This window comes from Myotis davidii, unplaced genomic scaffold (genome assembly GCF_000327345.1).
Source record: "Myotis davidii unplaced genomic scaffold, ASM32734v1 scaffold20, whole genome shotgun sequence".
NCBI classification, from domain to species: domain Eukaryota; kingdom Metazoa; phylum Chordata; class Mammalia; order Chiroptera; family Vespertilionidae; genus Myotis; species Myotis davidii.
Genome location: NW_006292574.1, coordinates 1,041,741 through 1,047,645, shown reverse-complemented (window position 1 = coordinate 1,047,645; position 5,905 = coordinate 1,041,741).

Below are 5,905 nucleotides of genomic sequence, written 5' to 3'. Positions count from 1 at the left end.
ATATATATATATATTTCTCCAGCTTAGTAATTCTTAAACTAAGTCATCATTTTTTAATAATTTGCCACAGTACCTGTGTGACCATTAAAAAAGTTACCAAGTATTGATTGATTGAAAATGCATCATTTCTTTTTTTACAAAGTTTTTTCATAGCCTTAATTTAATTTCTATTTATTTTATTTTTAACACTATAGGTAAATATCCAAAACTTTACATTATCAACTTATTGCTGTTATTTATAAATAATTCAAATGTTCAAGGCATTTTAAAACATATCTCTTTTCAGCTGTTTCAGCCACATATAAATTGGATCTATTTTGAAATAAATTCTATTATGGTTATTTTTCTAGTCTCTAAAGAAATTATTGCTTACCAGACTTCTGTATGATCAAATAAAACTCAGTATTACATTAAATATAGTCAGTTTAGGAAAGATCATAATTGCCTTGATGGATTTGTAACCTAAATGAAGAGCTTACATAGCTCTTAGATAATGTTATTTTTCCAAATCGAATTATTAACCTCCACATGTTTGCCAGTTGAGAAGATTAAATACTTCCTTAATCATATAGATTTATAAGATAAAATGTAAAAGCATAAATAATTGCATCAAAAATGTATAAATATTTCTAGAAAACACTGCCTTATCTGTATCTTTTTCAATATTAAACTATTATTTAAGATGAGATTTCTGCAACTAACTCATATTACAGATTCCACACATAATTTCTTAATATAATAAAAAAGCACAAACTGAAATTGTAAAGAACAATCTACCATCTGTTTATAAAAATGAGTACAATATTTCAAATTATTTTAATAACGGTAATATATATCATACTCAAAATATTCATCTTTAACAATATTTATTTTTTATCATCAATCATACAGATTTAGTCTTTAACATATTTTAAATTTTTAAATCATTATAAATGAACTTTTCCAATTCAGTTTGCTGAGGACTTTACTTAAAATGTCCTACAAAGACCATACAAATCTGCAGAGTATGTAGTTTCTGTACCTGCATAGACATAGCATTCACCTTTGTGATCCCTGGTTAGCATGCATATAATGTGACCTATACATGAATCTTAGAAAAGGTGCAACCCTAAGTTCATGGTAAGAAGAGGGGCAATGGTTAACTTACTTGTTTTTAAATAAACTCCTTATGAAAATGTAATTCAGAACCCCCCAAATAGAATACGGTAGTTAGAATCGACTATCTTTTACCTTTTATCCTTTATTGTTCTTATCTTACAACTTAAGGAAAACAGTTTTTGAACGTGAGATTTTTGTGGGTATCTGACCAAAGGAATGTCTTACAGAAATGCTTAGCTGTTGTACCACAATGCTGAAGACTATGTTCCATCTATACTTCAAGTCATTAAAAATACAACTGTTGTTCTGCACAAGACCACTCTCTTTTTTGTTTAATGTGTATTTTCTAATTTATGTTCAGCACTTCCATTCTCATCCTCAATTCCATAAGCAGCCGCCATCCAAAGGTTTAGAACAAACACTAAACTGACTGTTTACATGCATAAATTTTTTATCAGATCCTTCCACATATTAATATGTTGTTGCTGGATCCAAAGTACAAGAAACCTGGTGGCTTAAAACAACATCAATCTTTTCACAGTCTCTGTGGCTCCAGAATCTAGCCACAACTGGCTGCATCTTTGGCTCAGTGTCTTACAAGGCTGCAATCAAAGTGCCTGCGGATCGCCATGTTCCCGGGGATTGATTGGAATCCCCTACAAAGCTAATCAGGTTATTGGCAGAATTACTTCGTTTTTGATTGTGTGACTGAGGGCTGTTGGCAGAGGTCACCCTCAGGTGCAAGAGGTTACCTGTAGTTCCCTGGCACCTGTCCTTCTCCATAGGCTGTCTGCACCGAAAACATTCCCATCTTCAGGCTCAGACAAAAAATATCTCTCGTTCCAATGTGCTAAGACCGAGTCTTACGTCACCTCACTGAATCAAGGGTATGGCATCTTGTTACCTTTACCATGTTCTATTAGAAACAAATCACAGATTCCACCTTCACTCTGTAGGAAGGGATCACACAACTGCACGATTCATTCTGGGGCACTTTAGTGTGTTATTCTCACACCCTGTTAACTGAAAACTATGCTTGGACCTTTATCATTCCCTCTCTTCTTCCTCCCTCTCTTCCTTTATTTCTCACTTCCTTCTCTCCTTCCCTGTTTTTCTCGCACTGCTCTAGTCTCTCCACCTTATAAAGTGCCTGCCCAGAATCAGCACTCAGAATTTACTATGTAGTAAATTTTTAAAATTAATATTCTTTAGTGCTCCTATTATTTTTTATTGTTCAAGTTTTTATCTATCAACTGCAGCAGAATAAAATGGATTTTATTAACCTGATTTTAAACCGGGTCTCAGAACTTTTTACTAGTTTTCTATTCATACAGCAAAGAAGAGGCAAAACTAGGAAGGCACCAGGAGTCTCGCCCATCCCAAAGCCAGGACTTTCTATTATACTCCAGAAAGTCACTGGGATTATCACAATTTCAACTCTAATCACTCCTGACTGACTTAATACTTTGGCTTTTGTTAATGGATTTTCTCTAAGAGAAGAATAATTTATTCATCAATTTATTTGTGTTTCTTGGGAAATTCAAACTTCACCAAACAGGATTAGTCATAATCTGTTTCCTATGCCAGAGAATGATATTGTACAGGACTCTCCTTCAAGCTTCCTTTGAAAAGCATGCATGCACTTGCCTGAGCTTTAAAACTCATTTTACATTTACTTGGTTAAACTTTTAAGTTTCCCCATAGTTGAGATAATACTTGGCCTTGGCCCTGACAGGTTGGCTCAATTGGCGAGAGCATTATCCTGATACACCAAGGTTGTGTGTCTAATCCCCGGTCAGGGCACATACAAGAATCAACTAATGAGTGTGTAAATAAGCTGATGTCTCTCTTTCTCTCTCTCTCTCTTTCTTTCTCTCTCTCAGGTAAATAAATATAATAATAGTACTACAATACTTGGTCCTTTCTCATTTCAGAGTGCTCACTGCTTTCAAACTAAACATTTACCTGTCATTTTCTAAAACAATATGAGAAATATATTTACGTCTAAGACTAGTATTGAGATGATAGTTCAGAAAATATAGATTTAATTGAAATTCATTATAATTGGAAATTAAATTTTAATACTCCCCTAATTTGAAATCACATTACTAAAGTACTTTGAAATGACATATTAAGCAATTAATATGAAATATGGTATTTGCTTAATAATAAAGTCACAAGGAAATGAAAGTGATTTATTTCTTCAGAAGCAGCAGTTTCTGATGTGCACTAAATATATAATAAATTTTTAAATGCATGTATAATCACTAAAACAAATATCCAGTATGTATAGCAATAGTAAACATAGGTTTTTAAATCCAATCTCTTTCTAGAACTTTGACTTATTTATTTTATTAAACTAACTAGTATGGCTAGGTTATCATAACATGTGGTTTATACCTATTATTGATTAAATTGAATATTTTATTAGGATACACTTTTTAATGTAAATTTAATATGCTAATTATATTTATCAGTAATTTGTTTTCTTGGTGAGGAGTATTACCTAGAAAGAAAACCAATGTCCCACTCTCCTTTATTTAGAATTTTGTGATTAAACTATCATTAAAAGAAAAGAAGAGCCTGGCTGGTGTGGCTCAGTGGTTGAATGTTGACCTATGAACCAGGAGGTCACAGTTCAATTCCCGGTCATGGTACATGCCCAGGTTGCGGCCTTGATCCCCAGTGTAGGGTGTGCAGGAGGCAGTTGATCAATAATTTTCTCTCATCATTGATGTTTCAATCTCTCTCTCCCTTCCTCTCTGAAATCAATAATAAGACACTCACTATAGACATGTTAAGGTACTGGGTGAATTTTTTAAAGGTCCACCAAAGTTTGTAGAAGAAGAATTTCTGAACTTGTACTCTCCTTATGAGTATCATGTGGTTTCAAAAAATGTATTTTAACTTAAATCAGTCTCATTTAATGTTTACAAATGTTTAGTATATATTTAAAATGCACAAAGATGAAATGCAACACATTGTTTATAAACAGTATATCTACACTAATAAAAGACAAAGATGCTAATTGACTGTACCATCGCTATGCCCATCAGCCAATCAGAAGAGTATGCAAATTAACCCAACAAAGATGGCCCTTAAATTTGCATACTGCAGGCAGGGCGGGGCAGCTCCATCCGCCGTGCACCCCACAGCGGGATCTGCCCCACTGTGGGATTGGGCCTGCCGTGGGCGACCTGGGGCGCCCAGCTCAGCAGGGCAACAACATCCGACACCCGCCCCACCGTGGGATAGGGCCTGCCATTTGCCACCTAGGGAGCGGGCCTAAGCCAACAGGTGATTATCTCCCGAGGGGTCCCAGACTGTGAGGGCACAGGTTGGGCTGAGAGACACCCCCCCCTCCCCCCGCGCACAAATATTTGTGCACCAGGCCTCTAGTGTGTGTGTGTGTGTGTGTGTGTGTGTGTATAATTTTGAGAGAGAGAGGGTAACAGAGAGGACTACAAATAATTATATATTTCAAAGTGGACATCAAGCAAGGCTCACTCAAACATTATGGCATATCAGAAAACTCTAGCCTGGATAGTCTGGGACACATTGGAGAGGTATGTCCTCACAGTGCCAAGTGAAAACATATGTTATTTTTCTGCCTTTACATAGAATTATCTACAATCTAACCATTTCTGCCTTTAAAGTATAATTCTGCTCATGACTAAAATAAATATATGACTAGAAATAACATGAATATTTATATGTATAGTATAAATAAAACCTAAATACATCTGTTTACATGTAGATTTTATGTGTAAGTATGTAATAAAAAGTTATATAAATATATTTTATTGTACTTTATTTTTATGCAAATATATTTCATCATATTTCTCCATTATATAAATACAATGTATTTTATAAATACAATATATTTAATATTATAATAAACTAGTGCCCCAGTGCACAGATTCATGCACATTGACCAGAACTTAATTAGAGGGTGGCCGGTGGAGCAGGACTGGGTGAGATGGGCCAGGCACACCCTCTCGTGGTCCCTTCCCGGCCTGCAGCACCTTGGGCGGCACTGGGGCTCCAAGGGTGTCTGCAGAATGAGCAGGGTCCCTCCAGCAGGTGGGGTCTCTCAGCCTGCCCTGTGGGAATCAGGCCAAATCTGGCTATCTGACATCCCCTGAGTGGTCCTGGATTGCAAGAAGGCGGTTCTCAGGTGATGCACCCCGGAATCAGGCTCCCTTCTCTCTGCTTCTGGGATGCGTTACCTGAGAACCACCACTGCCAAGTCATCACAGCCCAGCAGCTCCAGCATTGAGCGTCTGCCCCCTCGTGGTCAGTGTATGTCATACATACCAGCCTGTCAGAAAGTCGGACAGTTGCTTAGCCTTTTATATATACACTAGAGGTCCGGTGCACAAAAATTTGTGCACTTGGGGGGCAGGGGGTGTCCCTCAGCCCAGCCTGTGCCCTCTTGCAGTCTGAGACCCCTTGGGAGATAACGACCTGCTGGCTTAGGCCTGCTCCCCTCCCCGGTGGCAGAGGGCAGGCCCAATCCCTAGGTGCAGCCCCTGCTCGGGCTCAGAGCAGGGCCGATTGGGGAGTTGGGGTGCCGGCCCATGTCATGCACAGAGCAGGGCGATTGGGAAGTTTTGATGCCACCCTCAGTCACACTCAGGGTAGGGCCGATTCGGGGGTTGGGGCACTGCCCCCTGTCACACTCAATGTAGGGTCGATGGGGAGGTTGTGGCACCACCCCCTGTCATGCACAGAGCAGGGACAATCAGGGGGTTGGGGCACTGCCCCCTATCACTCACAGAGCAGGGCCCATCAGGGGGGTTGGGGC